We start from the raw sequence: 19,839 nt of genomic DNA, 5'->3' as shown, positions 1-19,839 counted from the left end.
AGTAAACAAATAAAACCTGATATTTCAATGACTATGGAAATGAATATCCAAAATGTCATTATAAAGGGTCAGGACAATTAGGGAAAGGTGTGTGATAATTGGGCACACCTGTGACCAGTTTCAAACACGGTTGGCGCCCTCTGGGGGGAAATGGTCTACCAGATCCTAACATGTGCAAACAATGTGGATTATAGCCATTACAAAGTTACATTTAACTTCCATTATTTTAAAACTTCATCCATGGTATTTGATGTCTAACAAAACACCCTTCTCTCCTGCCTAGCCACTAAAATGGCAACCACCCAGCCTGACTACAGACAACACAGACTTACAGACCACATCCAATGAAGGCAAGTGTTCACTGAGGTATTACTGTATCTTGACATGATAATCTTCTTTTTAAATGGACCACTGCACTTTCTTTCTTTGCCATGGAACATCGTAGACAGCTCATACATTATCATTGAGTGCTTTTCCTCTTTTGCATCCCCCTCTCTGTCTATGCCTGGTCCACAAGGCTCGCTCCATGCACCCCAAACACAGACGCATGCACACACAAAACTGTTCGTAGGCTCCTCGTCCCTCTTCCGTCAGATGCTCAGTGTGAAAACCTAATTTTGTTCGTTTACACCACTTGCAAACTGAACTGGACAGAGAGCTGTTTGGGGCGTTTACGCGTATATCCATGAATCTTCAGACATGACCTAAAAGTGATCCTGAAAGAGGACTTTTACACTTATCTCTGTCTTACCAAAGATGTTTGGCCGGCTTGAACTCATATTAGTGCCTACGAACCATGTTGACGTAAAATGAGGAGCCTGCAGTAAAAAACAAACAGACATATATATACAGTACATTATATAGATATATGGTGTGGGTGCCATCTTCTTACACTACTGGCAGTTGTATTGCTTTTTCCCGGTTCTGTATTAGTTACACGCCGAAAACTAGTACAGTAATTCATCACTGTATCGCGTTTACGTTTTGCAGTTTTGAAATTTCACGGATTATGAAATGAAATGAACTGTCTTTATTGCCACAGAACAAATGCTATCAAGGGGGGATGGCTTTGTGTGTGTGTGTGTGTGTGTGTGTGTGTGTGTGTGTGTGTGTGTGTGTGTGTGTGTGTGTGTGTCTGTGTGTCTGTGTGTGTGAGAGAGAGATTGTGCCTGATTGCTATAGACTGGTGTATGCTGTCAGCCAAACAGTAGGGTGGGTGCACAAGTCAATGTGTTCACCACCTTTGCACAGCACAGTGTCAGCTAGTACTTTATGTTACATTAAATTACGTCAATTAAATCGGTCTCTGAGAAAGATCAGATGAGCAAAGAAATGCTGATTATCAGCAAGTGCTCCGTGGATTGTTATCAGGTCCTGTAAGAGACTGAGGCATCCTTGGTAGAGAAAGCAATAGCAAGCCTGTAGGTCCATAATTCTGCCACGGCTAGGCTACTTAACAAGCCTCTTAAGCCATTCCTACCGAGCCTGTATCTCACCAACGCCATATCCATTATGCATGAAAAAAATGACATGGAGCTTCAACTCATGGGAAACCACTACGTTCTTGACTCTTGTATTTTAATTATCATTGGAGACCTGGCTCAATTTGAGAATCCTTGAACTTAGCGTCCAGCTAGCAAGCTGCTCTCTACATCACAACAGATTTTGTGTTCTGTATTTTATTTGTAAATCTGTAGTGGCTTATTTGTTATTGACTTATATATTATATGTTACTGATATCTAATAAATAAAAATACAAGTTTTTACTTCGCAGGTTTTGACTATTGCAGCACTATTTTGGAATGCAACCCCCTCGAAAAACAAGGACTTACTATTGTCTTCTTTTCTGAAAATTAGCTTTGTCTTCTTTTACAGATAAGAAGCTATTTCCTCATTGCAGAAAACTTTATCATTGCTTTTGTCCATGCCAAAAGCTCGCATTTTCTTCTTTTGCTTCCTAAGCTACCGTTATATTATTTTTTAAGAATTTAGCTATGTTGTCAATAATGTCTGAAAAGTAGTATCTTGGGGTCTGTGAAATATGGTCGAGCTATATCGAGAAAGTGCACTGAATTTCCCCAAAGGACTCTCGAGGCATCATATTAGTATTTCACTGCATTAACTTGCACCTAATGACCATGTCATTTCTAATTTCGGCTACAAATTAGAAATTGGTGCACGTTAGGTCTGTATTGTGGCCTCCCCCAATGATGATGATTATGATGAATTATGAATCTGGGTCATTCCAATTTTAGATTCATTTATTAATAAAATTAGTTGTGTATAGTGTATCCAAACACCTATATCCATCCATGTAAGTTGGTGTGAAGGCGCCTCAGGTGTGGTCGCTAAGTGCTTCATCAATGTGATAGAACCCAGGTGGTGGAATTTTCTCGCCCCAATTTTTTTAAACATTTGGTAGCAGATGTGCATTTTGGCTGGACTGATAAGATGGACACAGCTCCACTCACACATGCACACGGTCACTGTAGACTTTAATTACCGTTCACACGGTTGTGCTGCTGCCCGGATTCTGGTAAACTTTTTTTCACCGGATGCATCTATCTTCTTCACGAATCTTATGAAGTTCAGCATTGACAGCATCTGAGCGCCTCCGTGCAGGAAAACAAAAAAACACCCCCCAGTGTGCCGCTTGCTTTCTCCGCTGCAGTGCTCTCATAAATAATAATTTTTAACACATATCTCATCTTAACAACGTGCTGCAAACCAATCAAAATTCACCATATAAATGCTGTCAACAACAGTGATGGGCAAAAAACTGATAGTAGCGATGACTGACAAACCATTTATTTAATTCCAGACATGGAAGGATTACCATGATTATAGTGGGCTGAAACGCAGCTTCTGGTATCCTAGCAACAATAAATGTTCTGAAAATGAGCTTGTGGGCAATTTTCTTGACATGGAGGAAATAGATCTTTTAAACATTCACGATGGAAGCAAAATAACAAAGAACTGGTTAAAGCGAAGAATTTCCAGCATGAAAGTTAACAATTTCCGAATGTCCTTGTGGTTTAAATTTGAGGTTACAACTGTGGATTAAGTCCAATAGCCTGTAGCTTTTGACCTTTAAGGCTGTGTGTTCAAAATACAGCAACCTTGTAATGTTGTTTAAAACTGATTTCACTGGGAGCATAGGAAGTTCTTCTGTAGAGGAAAAAAAACATATTGGCATCCTCTGACCAAGTTTTCCTAAAACTTAGATATCACTAACGCTTTAAATTAAGCCCTTTTTTCTTGCACTTCAAGGACACGAATAAGATAACAAGAGTGAAATCCAAACAATACCCACACCCCTCTTACCCACTATCTCATCTCAGGCATCTTAAGAGAGGCACACAATGGGGCACTGAAAAGGCACCAATTGATTGAGCTTGCGGTCACTTATCTGCAGTATAGGTGGTCTCACACTAAATCTTATAATTTGACCTTATTGCTTAAAGAATATGAATTCAAAAATTCTGTTGACATTCTGTCCATTTGTAGTTAAAGGTGCATTCCAGGCGACCATTTACGGACAGAATGACCTCCCCCTTTGGCTCAAAGAATACCCATGGCTTTTGCGTTCAACAGGTGCATCACGCATTATTTTTCTTTAAATGAGTCAGAATACTTTGAAATGAAAAATGTCGGTTATAAATCTTGGTTAAAAAATGAATTAATGGCCTTTTTGTTCTGTATTTGGGCATTTGTGGAGCTTGTTCAATGTAAGAAAATATTTAAATCTCCACTGACAGTCGGTTTTGGGGCAGAAAATGTGAGATACTTAAATAACAATGAGGTTCTGTCAATACCATTTCAAAATCTGCCCTGGGTTTGCTATCAGTCACTCTTTGTGTTTTGCAGTTCATCTCAGATGGGAAAAGATGGAAAAAACAAGTGCAGTCCAAAGGGCATTTCTCCCTTTTCCGCACATTGAAGATTGACGAAGTACAATGTGCAGTGACAGTGTGCCTTTGTTATGAAAAACAAAAACAGAAATAAGTGGATAACATTTAACATATGATTTAATTTAAATGACCATTAAAAAAATCTTATTTGTTTTAACATAATAAATAATAATAATTGTTCCCAACTAAGAATGGTTAGTATTTAACAATGCACTTAGGACCTGAGTCTACCTGCCAGCTTATTCCTTTGGGATTCCTTACTGGCAGAGCCACCTTTCCAACCCCACATTCTACAAGATAGGCAGAAAAAGATAGCAGGAAAAACTAAGATTGCTTGTTTCTAAGAGCATGATTCCCTCAGAAAAATAGAGGTTTAAAATCAAAAGAGACAGCTCCACTGTGGACATACCTGTAAGTTTCATGGTGAAATTACTGCTTTAGAGTGCCTTGTTGTTGCTGTAAAAACCCCACAACAAGCCTATGGAAGATATTCTAGCACCAAAAGTTTTGATATATTTTCTACCTCTACGCCCAGCCCAGGGGGCCAGTTACAGCTCGTGATCAAATTTTTACCGGCCCGCGGCTACTTTCATAAAATTAATAATAAGTGGCCCGCTAGTAATGTTGACTGCAATATAAAATAAATTTGCACAAAAAAAAATACCATTCCACCAGATGGTGACAATAGCCCCTTGGCTACCTTGACCTTGACTTTCTGTCAAAATGTAAGCCCACATAATTTCGAACATGGTGACTGTAAGTAAAAAAAGGAGAGTTGACTGTGAAGGCCTTCGAAACAACAGCGTCTACCTAATTTTTCAAGAGACTGTGTATGTTTTTAACCAATATGATATCAAGTGGCATAGCTCTAAGTAGAGATGCTTAACAAAGTACTACAGTGGCCCCTCTTCAGACAAGCTACTTAAGATACGAGACATTCAAGATAAGGGATGTCTTTTGAACAAACTTTAAGTGGTATATTTATTGATATAGGCTTTGAATTATTATAATTTCATAAATGTTATATAATTAAACGCCACACAGTGAAATAAAATGCACTGAATGCGCAGGTTTTGCGTTTTGGCGATTTTTGTCTCAATATACTGTGTGTCTCTCTCTCCCCAAAAAAACAAAACAAAAATATTTTGCTTTCATGGTTCTTTGGGTTAGGGCAGCACGGCGGCGCAGTGGTTAGTGTGCATGCAGCACTGTTCTGAGGTCATGAGATCGAACCTTCCTGTGTGGAGTTTGCATGTTCTCCCCATGCTTGCGTGGGTCTCCTCCGGGCACTCCGGTTTCCTCCCACATTCCAAAAACGTGCATGTCAGGCGAATTGTCCCTAGGTGTGAATGAGTGAGTGAGTTGTCTGTCTCTGTGTTCCCTGCGACTGGCTGGCAACCAGTTGAGGGTGTCCCCTGCCCACTGCCCGAGGATAGCTGGGATAGGCTCCAGCACCCCAGCGACCCTACTGAAAATAAGCGATGCAGATAATGGATGGTTCTTAGGGTCAAAAAGGTTCCAGACCCCTACCTTAGAACACATTTCTTCTCACAGGGACATTGGGTTGAGGTCACTTTACACGTGAAAATGTGCTCACTAATCGCATACCTGTCAACCTCCACGGCTCCATGCCCGTACAAGCTGTCGTATTTTCCTATACAAAATAATCGTACACCATATTTTTTTTTCTTTGAAATGATGCATGATGGGAAATCCCCAGGCGGCAGACGCATGCTCACATTAGCATCAAACCGCTCGCTTCGTTTGCAACGAAAAAAAACGATACAGAGATAGAGGCTTCCGCAGCGAACTCCTTTGACTTGATTGATTTGCCATTTTGTGATAGTCGGTGTATACCGGATGGTACCCACCATTGACAAATTTGCGTTTTTCCGTACAGATTTCCTTGTACATCGTACTCGTCTTAAAATGTATAAAAAACGTACTTTGTACGGCAAAACCGTACCGGTTGACAGGTATGCTAATCTTTTCATTTTTATTTTTGAATCGTTCTATTTGGAAGTACATGGCAGAACATTTGAAGATCATGGTGGTCAACACGGGTGTTGATTGTGTCCAAGGTTACAGCCAGTCACCATGTCCTAGTTTAATTATCATCTAAGTACTCATTTTCAAGAGCTTCACGTCTTTTACAGGAAGCAATTGCGACAGAAGATATTCCCCTGACTCACTCCCATCAGTCACTGGTTCGCGCTCCTTTCCTTGGGATGACATGGACACGCTCTCCCACGCACACATAGCCTCTTCATGCTATACCCGCCACCCACTCGCCTACTTTCCACCTCCGTCAGACTGAATCACTCTTTGAAGTTAATGAGTCAAAACCATCAACTGCTTCGCGTTTAATTAGAAAGCGGACGGAATGATTACATTTTTAATTGAAACTGTCGTTTTCAATTAATATGTGACTTCCTGGAGAAAGCCATCTTTTCGTTGCACACACAAACACACATGCAAGCAGGCACATATTCCCTTTCATTTATTTACTTATCAGCCCTTCAAGTTCAAGATCTTATATTACTTTAGGTGAACTCAAACTCCGCTTCTCTTCTTTCTCAATGTCAGTTGTCCTCCGGATGAGGGAACGTCTTTAAATCCATATTGCGTTTGTGATTACTTGCATACTTCCTTGAAAAAAAATCTGTCTGCCTGGCGTAGCAACCTGTTACATCTTGATTTACCGTATTTTCCGCACTATAAGGCGCACCTAAAAGTCTTATTTTTTTCAAAAGCTGACCATGCGCCTTATAATACAGTGCGCCTTATATATGGCTCAACATTAAATCACAAGGTCTCGCAACTTACGCAACAGCCGCCGACTCGATTTTCCCCCGAACGTGGAGTAGTCCGCGGTGTATGCTGGGATTTATATACCGGCGTTTCATTGGCTAACCAATGTGTCAATCATCATTTGAATCGATCACTATTGGTTAAAGTTATTCGGAGCCTCGGATAGGCTAGAGGGCCGAAACAAACGCTGCAATTGGCTGAAAAAGATGTGTCAATCATCCGTTAAATCGATCACTATTGGCTGAAGTTATTCGGAGCCTTGGATTGGCTAAAGCGCCAAAACAAACCCTGCAATTGGCCGAAAAAGATGTGTCAATCATCCGTTAAATCGATCGCTATTGGCTGAAGTTATTCGGAGCCTCGGATTGGCTAGAGGGCCAAAACAAACCCTGCAATTGGCCGAAAAAGATGTGTCAATCATCCGTTAAATCGATCGCTATTGGCTGAAGTTATTCGGAGCCTCGGATTGGCTAGATGGCCAAAACAAACCCTGCAATTGGCCGAGTTTAGCAATGGCGTAGCAAGCTTAGCAAGCTTGCTAAAGTACGCCATAGCTTAGCAAGCTTGCTAAAGTACGCCATAAAGAAACATGTTTCATTAGTCTGTATTTGAAAGTATTTTACTCTCCTGGATTTACTTCACTCACGGTTGTAAGAAGACCATGATTGCGTATCATTATTGAACGTGAGAACTTAGGTGAGCTATGCGGCTTTATATTTTCCCGGTATCTTGTTTTAGAACGATCTTGATGATGCTGTGATGAGTTGAGTGAATTAAACTCAATTCCAAGTGTTTATTGTCATATGCACAGTAAAGTTGCGAGCGAAAAAGAAAATAGAAAACTAAGAAATGTTTGGCATTTCTTGAATCCCAAGACTTTAACCTTCCGAATGATATTTGAAATGATGCATTTGAGTGACATCGTACGGACACCGCATCTGCACGTGTCTACGACACGTATTTGCTTCTTTGCAAGCTTTGGGAAAGTTAAGGGGGTAATCAGTTGGACTGAATCATCTGACTGTTTTGTCGACGTTCCCATTGTAGCGCCTTATAATTCCGGTGCGCCTTATCTATGGAAGATATAGGACCAAAAAATATTTTTTGGGGGTGCGCCCTATAACCCGGTGCGCCCTATAGTGCGGAAAATACGGTACTCAATGTTTGGGCATGCAAAAATGGGCACAAACATCAATGCACAGACGAATAGATTTGAAAGCTGATCTTTTAAAACAGGCGTGACCAGGATTGTCGGTGTTCTAACTAATGTAATAAATTACGATGCAGTTGAGCGTAGGCTTTGGGGAAGAAGGTTACAGACGGATTACATTTTGTGCATGCTATGCAATTTATAAAAACTGAGGCGAATAACACCAACACTATGCAGGTTGTCTATTTTGTATTGCATTTTTTATTATTTTATAATGAGTACAGTATTTTAAAGTTACAGACACCCCCTTTGTCGGACCTCTCGTCTCATAATTCAGATATAAAAATGAACATGTGGTGGAAGAAAACCCATTCCTCAACAATACATATGAGAGAGCATTCTTTTTCCTGTTTTTTTCTTGTTTTAAGCACAATTGTTTTAAGCCACATATTTGAAGCAAGCTTAAAGTCTGTTTTATCTGGTTGTAGATGTTGCCAGGATAAACAAGACACACATTTTATGGTTTTAACACAATAATAATAGTTATTTTCTAATTATGACACTACTTCCAAAGTAATTGTTTTTTTGCAATGCTTTACCAAACTTCCTTCAAGAAATGCTGCGGTGGTTGAAAGTGCTGATTAATAAGCCCAAATTTAAGATAATGAACTCATTTCAAATTATTAGAAATTACTTAATGTCATTCCAGAATGATAATTATACCCAGAACCAGGAGCGGTTTGTTATGAAATATTTTCTTGGGTTACCCTTGAAAGGATAGCATCACATGGGAGAAGGGTCTCTGCATGGCCCCCTGAAGAAAAACCCAACATATCAAGCTTTCAGTTGATGGAGAGAGAGTGAAGGAAACACGGACCATCCAGGGCTTGTAGTTGGCGTGCGTCAGCCTTCCTCGCTGAGGGGCCACGGACTTGGCCTTTATCGTATTATTTATTCATATGACTAAATCCCCAACGTTTCTAAAGTTAGCTCAAAGAACCTCATGTTTTGAATGTATTTTAATATATTTGTATTGTGTTTTATAGTGCGTCTTAATTACAATAAGAAATACAACTTTACCAACTGTTAGTCTTTCTGGCCAGAAGGAACAATTTCAGGACCAATTTGGGATTTTGGTTGGCGTTTGAACTGTATTTAATAAGTCATTTTCCTACTTTCCCCATTTTCAAGCAACACTGACAGAAAACCGTGAGGACGAGCATGAAATCCCTCTCCACGCGACGCCCTCCTTTCCTGCCTCCTAATGTATTGTAAGTTCTGAACAGCTATGATTACGGTAAAATAAAACCAGATAGGCGGGGCGGGAAAAACATAATATCGGCTTTTTGAACTCAGTTAGTTTTGTTAATACATACTTAATAGAGAAAATACTCCACTTTCAACTTTTAAAACACAATGCAACCCCACCATTTACGTCAGTGAAACTGTAAGAGTACACAAAAGTCGTATGACATTAAGAATTTGCCTGAGTGCTTTTCTCATATTCTCAGCAGGCATTCCAATACTTCATTGCTCAATGATTTACACTGGTCATTTTGGAAGGTGTCAGAACCAGAAAAGACAATAGACCCAAACGCGTAACGTTTCACACAAAGCTTTATTTAGGAATCGGGGAAGTCAGGCAGAGGGAAACAACAACAACGATCTGGTGCTTGTTGGGAAGGAGAAGCAGGAAACCCTCGAGATTGGTGCGTGCTCAGAGGACGGAAAAAAGTCGGGCAGCCGGGATGGGAGATCGGATCGTGGTCTGAGGACGGATTTAAGTCAGGTTAACGGAGACGGAGAAGCAGGAAAAAGGACAGGGACAGAACAAACGGGAGCCAGAGTCAAAAGGTGCTTGCCTTGCATGTGCGGAGGTTCGCTGACGGACTGACAAGGAGTGAATGAGAACGTCATGTTTAAATAGGAGGGGAACCAATCAGGAAACGAGTGGCAGCTGGGGCTGAAGGAGTGGGCACAGGTGAGGGCAATGGGCAAATCATGACAGAAGGCTCTTGAAACTCAAAGACCTTTATACAAATAATGAAAAAAACAATTTTCAATGTTTCAATGCCATTTGTTGGTTTACACTCCAATGCAAAACTTTCAAAAATTAATATTATATGTCTGTACTGATGCAGCAACAGGCTGTATTGTTATTGTCCTCATGTCTTCCGCTTATCTCTTTTCATTTCATATGTATTTCTCTGGCCCTTTTGCACCCATCCTCAGCGTCTGTCTTTTCTCTTTCCCCCTTCCAGACCCGCAGCGGATGACCGTACGTCTTTTCGGCCCATTTCCTGGTGAGGAGGCTCTTGAGTGCAGCCTAAGCTATTCTTTGGCCGCACAATGCCGTGTTCTCATTAACTCTTATCAAAGTTCATCTCGCATCCAAATGCTGTCGGGCACTCCGCGAAGGCTGCGCCGAAAGGGGAAAATGAATAAGACAAAGCGGGCAGTATGCACGGGGAGAGACACTTTTATGTCGATAAAGGACTGTGAAATAATGGTTTAATGGCCAGCGAGGATAGAAGCAGAATGAATATCAGCATGGGGTAAAATGAAGCTCTCCTCATATCTGAAATTAGTTTTTTTCTATAAACCAAGATTTTTCATTGTCCCCTCAGTTTGAAAATATGTTTACATATCAGTCAAACAATTGGATGGAATTCCTAATAGAAATCTAATTTTTAGGAACACAAAAGCCATTTTTTATTAATTATTTGCTTTCAATCCAGCATATGAAAAAACATCAATGCTTGCCTTCAAATTTGGGTAGCACAATAAATTTGTCCTGCTTCCAGCTAACCGAGCGCACAAAGAGCAAGGTTCCAATGGGTGCTTGAAATACTGGAAAAGGTTTAAATCTTATTGTTCGGCTTCCAATAATTCAAAAGTGCTTGAATCTTGTATAAAGTGCTTGTAGATGCTTGGAAGTGCTGTCATAATTCACAACGAGTCTACTCAAAAATGATGCCGACACTACTCTCTGGTGGCTTGGCTTTGTCATTGCATTTTTTCTTCCCTCGTGATTAACAGCACTTGGCATTAGTTTGTATGACATTGTCCTATAAAGCATCATCCCCTCCTCTGGGGCGCACCCACAAGACAGGTGGATGCTACACTTAAACAGGGTAGAGGTAAGATTGGGCCTAAATAAATCCAGCCGACCCGATCCGTGCCCGGAGGTATTAAAGTCCGAATTAGCCCAGGCTCAACCAATTAACCGGATTTGAAGGACTGTGTACAAGTGTTCGTATTTAAGAATACAACGGAAGCAGAGCCGAGTTTCGTTGTGGTTTATTTGGGTATTAATTATAAAGTAAAACGCGCGGATAAGCCCTTTTCTTTTAAAAGAGAACTGATGAAAAACTCAAATGTTTGACCGGTAATTGTTTCAAATTAAACCGTTGATATCCTCGTCCTCTGTTTCTGACCAGAGCAGCTTCAGTAAATCTCCATTAAAAGCTTCACTTTCTTAACATTTTGAGTCACTTTCAGAGTCACTTTCTGTGATGTGTGACTCCACAGAAAGAATGCTGGCTTTTGCGAATGCTCGAACAGGTCCGGCAGACCTGTTAACCCAAGCAATGAAAATCCATTCTTTTCATCATAATCCACTGGAAGTTTCCTGTGCCACCGTAGTACAGATCCGGTTGGAAAATTACACAATTGAACAATACAAAAGCGCCAAGACGATATCAATAACTTTCACATTGCTAGATACGCTACAGCATTAGCATTCATGAGTCCTTCCGCAAACAACTGACATATTTCAAGTGACGTCACGTGCCTTCTTCTGCGGGTTGGTGCATTCACCCAGGAGACGCATAAAAATCACAGCAGATCGCATACAAGTGGCATTTTCCGTAAATTCCGGACTATAAGCCGCTACTTTTTTCCTAAACTTTCAACCCTGCGGCTTATTCAGTGATGCGGCCAATTTATGTAATTTTTCTAACGGCAGCCAGCGGCGCTCGAATACAAAAGGTAAGATTTAGACCGGTGGAATATATGCGCCGAGGAAGACTGCAACTTATTGGCTTGTGCATAAATTAAATTAGCGTAAACATACCCTCATCATGCAAAATGCAAAAAGAAGGGCACATCAAAAAAATCCACCATCACCAACGGGTTCCAAAAAGCCGGTCTGCTGCGTGACGGAGAGGAGGGCACAGAATCAGGAGTGGATGGGAGCGTGGTACGACGTCTGTATGACAACGTTTCTTTCCGACACTGAGGAAGACGACTTTGATGGCTTCAGTTCTGAGGAGGAAGTTGAGGACGGTTTACCGTGATTTTTACAAGTACGGTATGTTTTTTTAACGGACCTGTTTACTGTGTTGCGAGCGTGTTGCTAGCATGTTGCTACCATTAACTGCCCTGTCACAGGCACAGTTTGGGATGAAAGTTATATTATTATCATTAAAGCTTTGAAAAGTCTCTCGGTGTACCGTCTTTCTTTGTAAATATGTGTAAACATGTATAATATGTATTTGCAACTGTATATTTTTGTAATGTATTTATTTGAGACACTTATTCTGATATGTTTTGCACGGGCGAATGAGAAAGAAGGGGCGCAACAAACGTGGGGTGACGGGAAGTGGGGTAAATGTGAGACCTGTTTGTGGACACGGCGGACAAGAGTGGATATATATTTTTCCCACCCTTACCTTTGGAAATACACTTTTTTCCTAGGATTACTTTCAACGGGACCCGGACTCTGTAGGTCTGCATCAAACCTCAAGTACCGGTATCATTTTCCGTTCATCTTGCCGGCTGTGACTTTTGGACTGTGTACTTTAATAAAGGACATTCAGTTTCAATCGCGGGACTTAAAGTTGGGTTTGGGTTAAGTTTGTGTTTGTTTGTGTTTTAAATGTGGGCGCATGCGGCTTATATACAGGTGCGGCTTGTGTAAGTACAAATTCGGTTATCCTCTTAAAATGTGGTGGGTGCGGCTTATAATCAGGTGCGCTCTATAGTCCGGAACTTACGGTAATTTGAACAATCTCACAAAAACTTCGGATTTCACCCAAAATTGTATGTCTATGACTCCGCCAGTGCCGGAACCTGTTACCTCCCAGTCTCGGGGCGGGCCCTCAACCCTTAGGCTGGTTTACATCTGCCACCTTATATCACAGACACGGCGCACTGCTGGATAGGGCGCGCCGCACAAGGTAAAGAAAATCTGAGACTCTTATGTGCGCCTTATGGTTGTGAAAATACGGTATATGGGAACAAATTTGACTAAAAATATTTGTACACATATTGTTCAGATCCAAAAATATATTTGCGACCTACTCAAGATCTAAAACTCATATGTCTAAATCGCAGATATATTTTTAGATCTTCAAAATACATGATTCTCACTGGTTTTCTTCTTTGAATGTAACTGGAAAAATTTAAGAATTTGAAAATATTTTAAAAGTGCTTAGATGTGGCCATGAAAATGGTGTAAAAATCCTGAAGGAGGTTGAGACACAAAATAAATGCTGAATGTTTTGCTTTCACGATTTTCCCCTGCTGATGAGGTACGGCCTAGTAATTCTCCCTGAGAATGTCATTCAGCACTCATGGTAAACGTGCACCCATCCCTCTCTTCCCGCATCATTATTTGTGCTGGAGCTGCTCATTGACATGTAAAGAGCAATAATTGGGGCGTGATTGCGGCCTTTGGTGAGAGCGGCGCAAAGTGACACTTGTGCAAGGGCCCTATTTGCGCTAAAATCAACCAGATGCGGCTTGATGAGATATTCCGTCGTAAGGCCAAGGATGCAATCATTGATTTGTGCTGATGTGCCTTTGAATGCAGATTATGCCCATTGGCATCTAGCTTTACCAGCATCATGAATAGCATCCAGTTTTATTATCAACTTGTAGTTCTGATATTGAACTTGGGCCCCTGCTAATACTGCCCTTATCCTTTGTTGTGTTCCTAAACCTGGGTATCTCTGATTACAAGACAAATTTAGATGGTAGAATCACTTTCGCCATGATTAACATTTGTGGTATGCAAGTAAATATTGTGTACATTTTCAGTTTACAACTCATAATCTTTAATGTATCATAAACCTGGTGTATTGCGATGAATTTCCCCGAATTTTTGTGTTTTTTTTCTTCAGTGCCGTACAGTAATGCGAAAGTAATATTTTTTTCTTGAGTGTTCATACTGCTACACCAGCTGGTGGCACCAAAGACCAGATAAAATGTTTGCCTGCAAACCACCAACTGGTAAGGTTTTTGGGGAAACTGTTATTGTAAAGAAATGGCATGAATTGAAAATAACCGTAATGACTTTTTGAGTATTTCAAATCTCTACCTAGGCCATTTGAAATATTTGCCCAGAAATTTCATGTACACAGAATATTAGAGAACAACTGAATTTCCCTTCGGGGATGAATAAAGTATCTATCTATCTATCTATCTATCTATCTATCTATCTATCTATCTACTTGTTTGAAAAAAAAAACTTTTACGAAATACCATCTTTACTGTTCCACGGTTAAATGACACGTTATTGTGTCTATATCATGGTACTACAACACTTTTTTCAAAATGAATAAAGGCATTTCAAAAAAATAAATATTTTTCAATAAACGTACTTGTTGGAGTTGTATACATATATTTATCCTACAGTTGACAGTAATATGTTATAAGTGTTCTTAGCCCTTTTTGTATAGTTTTCAGCCTAAGCTGTTCTTCAAGGCCATGAGTTGTTTTTTGTTTCTGTCTGTTTCACATCCCAGTGGGTGCACCCTGACCTATGCATGCCATAACTCAAGTTGTTTTTCTCCAAGAACCTTAATATTAGAAGGGAGGATTCAGAGACGTCTTCAGAGCGAGCGAGGAGGAGATTCGTAACAGCTTGGTCTCCGCGGCTCTCATAATGATGATTAATAAAATAACCAATTCTAAATAACCGATTCTCTATGTCTTCTTTTATTTCAGAGCGTTTTATTATAAATGTTGGAGACTTGAACCTAACAGTACTGTTCCAAATAAGAGAACCCACTGACCAAATTTAGAAAAACAACAATGACTTTGGCATGGAAAAAAATACAACAGTCAGCAATTAGAGATTTTGATCTAATTTTGATCTCCAGTGTATACGTAAATACAGTTCAGTTAGTTTTCTTATTGATCCATTTCACGTGACGTTCTCTGGCAGAATGGGAGACATGGCGAATGACAAAGAACACTTGAGCGCACTTCAGTTGAACAAGCAATTGAGTTGAAACAAATACCAGAAGCCACAGCAGAATATTATAAGTACCACTTTTTACCATGGTGATTAAATCCTGTGCGGTGGGCAAGGCAAGCTTCTAAGCCCAATTTAGAATTGGATCCCTTTTAATGAAGGATTGCAATGATTATCTACTGTCAAATGGAGGGAGGCACACTGGCAGGCTGGCAAACATTTTTTACGAGGTACGTTTGATGTATTTCTGAGCAATTTTATGTTAAGTAGGTATGAGTTACGTCAAAGGCACTGAATACAACAGGTTAGCTATTACTAAATAGCTACGTTAGTGTCTTATCATCGCTATTTCTTACTAAGGGAATGAGGTGTGTTTATTGTGATTAGCCTGGCATTCAAAACAGTAATCTTCTGAATATTACATGTATTGAAAACTGTTATGTGCTCGACTATAAAGCTTGTTACGCTGAAAGGAACTACCAAATTATCCATGGAAGAGAGAACGTCATTTTGCCAAATTAAATATTTTCAATATGCTGAAAAGTGTTTTCTTGACACGGTGCATGTGCCCCGTGCTTTACTGTTCTATTACAATCCCCAGAAATGTAGATACAATTATTTGGACCAGCCAATTAACCTGACATGTGGGAGTGCCCCGAGGAAACCCACGCAGACACGGGGCGAACTTGCAAACTCCTTTGGGGTAGCTGGAATCGAACCCTAACCCCCACAACATGGGACTGTGTGCTAACCACCCATCCACCGTACCATCGTAAAAAATATATGTTGTTTCTTGATTGCTCAGTTTTAAGTTGCCTCAAGTAGGAATGACCCAATAAAAAATGTTTAGATGACTGATGGCATCAGTGTATTTTTCTATGGATAAAGTAGTGAGAAGTCTGCATTGAGTAGCGAGAAAGAAATTTGAAAAAAACTGACAAACCAACGCTAAGGAAACATGGCTGCAAAATAAATGAGGTATTCCAGTGGGGCGCTTCAACCGAGAAGATTTTTACTTGTAAACATGAGTGCGGTGGTAGCTGGTTCTAAGTGGTGAGGCTTATAAAAAAGTACTGCACAGCTCTTTGGCCTTTTCTTTCGTACCTCGTGACGCTTCACTGCGCAAATAGCATGACGCCTCCCTGACCCTTTTGGGGACCTCTGAGGAATTGAACCGTAATGGATGGAGCAGGACAATATTTCAGTCCAGTGTGAGGGATTTTTTTGAATCAATAACTCACATCACTGTTTTAGTTCTTTTTTCATGCATGTGGAAATGTCGTAAACGGATTAACAGCTTCCTTGCGACAAACAGAAGTGTTTTTCTGGGGGGGTTATTACTTAATATGTGTGTTTAGAGGCAGCCCTAGGTCTACAGGATGGCACGGTTCCGCTACTCCCACTTTAATTGGCTGCGAGCCCCTCGGCCTCGCCTGAATAGAGAGTCATTTAAGGACCTTTCACTCCCACAGAGGATTTTTGGGGCCGCCGCTAGAGAAATTGCATTCCTGTTTCCATACAATGGCCGGTCGGACTTGGACGGGGCAGGAGTATCATTGTCATTACCATGACAATGGGAGCTAATTCCACTGCCACTCGCGCCATCCGGAAGCCATTTGCTGCACCAGCTTATCTCAAGGCACCATGAGAAATCCAGAGAGCGAAGACGAACTGCACACAGGCACATAGGAAAATTTGTTGCAGTTTAAAAAATGTCGTAATGGGAGCCAATAAACACATCAGTAAATAAAGTGTACTGACATGTGAAGCCAAAGATTATCAAAGACTTGACAAGAAATGTTTTTTCATGATTCAGTGATTCATTCATCGGCATTGTCACGCACGGCCTAATAACTCATCTTCATCATTTTGAAATTGATCCTTGTTACTTAAGGGTGCGGTCCTTAAAAGTAAAAAGTAGAATATTTTCTTTCTTAAGTATGTGTTACAGGGTTCATACAGGTGATTGAAATCCTTTGAAATCCTTGAATTCTAATGTTGTGTTTTCAAGTATTGAACAGTACTAAGATTTTGGGGAAAGTGCCCGTAAATGCTTTGGCTGGGTAAGGCCATGGCCGTATTTAGTTATTTGAGTGGTCGGGCCGAATGTTTATTGTCATCATCTAAAAAGTGTGAATTTTTGAGGGTATATTTTTTATCTGGGTGGATTCTTGAGGAATATAATGTATATAATGAATATAATGTAATATGAAACATTATTGACAAAATGTCCAACAATATTTCTATTGCCATGGTTGTTTTGTAAAGCATTTCTCGTCTGACTGAAATAACGAAATTTTTAATACAGAACAAAATGAACATTCAGATATTGTGTAATTGAATGCAAAACTGAACTAGAAAATCTTGGGATCTGTAAACTATTTAGGAACTTTCAGACAAATTGTTTTTAAAGTGATTTTTTTTTCTTGGAAGCTTTGCTTCTGGTCACTTGCCATTCTTGTCTGTTCATCCCCAACAAAAATATCAATTGTCCGATTGGCAGATCAATTCTACCATGTTGAGGATTGCTCTTTTTCCCATTTTAATAGGAAATATTTCTTAAAATGTTCACATTGGCCACCCTGTGCTATATCAGAAAATATATCTTAATACTCTATATCAATGTTGTGAAACATTGTATGTACAACAACCTGCGAATAGAGCGGAAATTGCCGTACACAAAGCTGAGGTGAACCATGGTCCAACCCTCGTGCACGAGCCACCTCAGACTTCGAGCCCACAGTATGTCTCTCTAACGGACGTTATTAGTATGTTGGAGAAAGTTCTGATACGTGTTACCTCGAACCAGTTTCAAGAGAGAGGGGGAGCTCCAACCAGGCGACCTGGAGCCAGAATAAATGGTTTCACTGCCAAGCCATGTATCATTTGCAAAGAAGTCGAACACAGTGCTCTCTCTCATTGCCGAGACAAAAACCTTTGCTTTCACTGCCATGCCCCAGGGCATTCTCGACGTGATTGTCCAGTGACGAAAGTTGTCCCGCTGCCTCAGGGAAACTAACTGATCTGCGCTTAGGGGAGAACAGTGCAGATCAACTGAGTATACCTCCCACCACTAATGTGAAGCCTGACATGCAAGACAATAAATCAATTTATGAGTTGTATAGCAACAAGATACCTCCATCGAAGAAGCTGATCTTTCAGGGGTTTCAGAGAATAGCGGAGACTGACGAACTGTTTTACACACCTGTACTTGTGCAAGAAGGCCCCACTTTCAGAGCGCTGTTGGACAGCGGGTCGATGGCTTGTACAGTAAGTGAGGACACAGCTAAGTACCTCCTGCAGCAATTCCCTGATATGATGAGTTACACGGCCGATGATTATGTCATTGTAGGCTGCGGTGGACACCAAGTTTCTCCCAGAGATATGTACGACATTCACGTCACAGTTTACGGGTGCCAAATGATAATACCAGTAATGGTGGTGCCAGGCCAGACAGAACAGATGATCCTTGGCAGCAATGCCATCAAATATATTTTGACTCAATTGAAAAGTACTGATGGCTATTGGAGATTAGTTTCCACTCCTGACAACGGTCTGTCCGATAACCACAGTCAATTCCTGTCAATGCTTTCCAACACAGAGAGATGGAGAGGTGATTGCATTCCAGACAAGGTAGGGACAGTAAAGATCAAGAGTTGCGTGACGCTGAATCAGCGGACCGAGTACGTTATTTGGGGCAAGTTACCTGAGTTGGCCGGGGCATCAGCGGGCAGCACAGTGGTCGTTGAGCCAACACAATCTAAGGCTGCGCCCAGACAAGTCCTTGTCGGACGAGTTGTTACTCCACTCTGGGGAGATGGATGGGTGCCTGTTAAAGTCTTTAATCCCACGGACAGAGTTGTGGTGCTGAGAAGAAACAGGAAAATTGCAGATGTGTCTCCTTGTATCGCAGCGGAAGACCTGCCCAATGCAGAGGAGGTCAAGTGCAACGTGCAGAGTGTACAGAGCAAAGAGGTCCGACCCAGGTCAGAAGAGGACATGATGCGTGCATTGGAAGCTCTGGGACTGCAAGACATTGACCTGAAGTCATGTGAGGTTTCGCTGCAGTGTAAAGACAAGCTCCTTCATATCATCGAACAATTCGAGTCAATCTTTTCTCGCCATAAGATGGACTGTGGAGAGGCCAAAGAGTTTGTACATCGTATCCACCTTGTTGATGATAAGCCGTTCCGTCTACCCTACAGACGTATACCACCAAGTCAGTATGAAAAACTGAGGACGACTCTGAACGAGATGGAAGAGAAAGGAATTATTCAGAAGTCGACTAGCGACTATGCATCTGCGCTTGTTCTCATATGGAAGCGGAATGGAGAACTAAGGGTATGTACTGATTTCAGAAGGCTTAATGCAAGAACCATAAAGGATGCCTACCCACTACCGCATCAAGCTGATGCTTTGGCCGCACTTGGGGGAAATGCCTTTTTCTCCACAATGGATCTGACGTCAGGCTACTACAATGTCCCCTTGCACCCTGACGACAAAAAGTACACGGCATTCTCCTCACCATTCGGCCTTCACGAGTACAACCGGCTCCCTCAGGGACTTTGCAACAGCCCAGCAACATTTATGAGGATGATGATGTCAATATTTGGTGATCAGAATTTCATGAGCCTATTATGTTACCTCGACGATCTGATGGTGTTTGCCCCCACAGAGGAAGTTGCACTCCAACGCCTGCAGATGGTGTTTACTCGCCTTAAGGAACACAACCTCAAGCTCGCACCCAAAAAGTGTTTTTTCCTCAG

At 41.0% G+C, this 19,839-nt stretch overlaps 1 long non-coding RNA gene across 2 annotated transcripts in view; it reads left to right on the top strand.

Annotated features, from left to right (window-relative positions):
• Positions 1-11,040, top strand: part of LOC148367596 (uncharacterized) — a 51,867-nt gene extending 40,827 nt beyond the window's left edge. Inside the window, exons 3-4 of one of the 2 annotated variants that reach the window (XR_015850349.1) lie at positions 284-350; positions 10,134-11,040. This is a non-coding gene — a long non-coding RNA (uncharacterized LOC148367596). Of the gene's footprint in view, positions 1-283; positions 351-3,507; positions 3,595-10,133 lie in introns of those variants that run through there. The other variant, XR_015850350.1, reaches the window with a different exon arrangement.
• Positions 11,041-19,839: the final 8,799 nt, after the last annotated feature.

This window comes from Urocampus carinirostris, chromosome 4 (assembly GCF_059441175.1).
Source record: "Urocampus carinirostris isolate Australia breed hairy pipefish chromosome 4, RoL_Ucar_1.0, whole genome shotgun sequence".
Lineage (NCBI taxonomy): Eukaryota > Metazoa > Chordata > Actinopteri > Syngnathiformes > Syngnathidae > Urocampus > Urocampus carinirostris.
The sequence above is the reverse complement of the archived record's forward strand: the minus strand, read 5'-3'. Positions and strand labels throughout refer to the sequence as shown.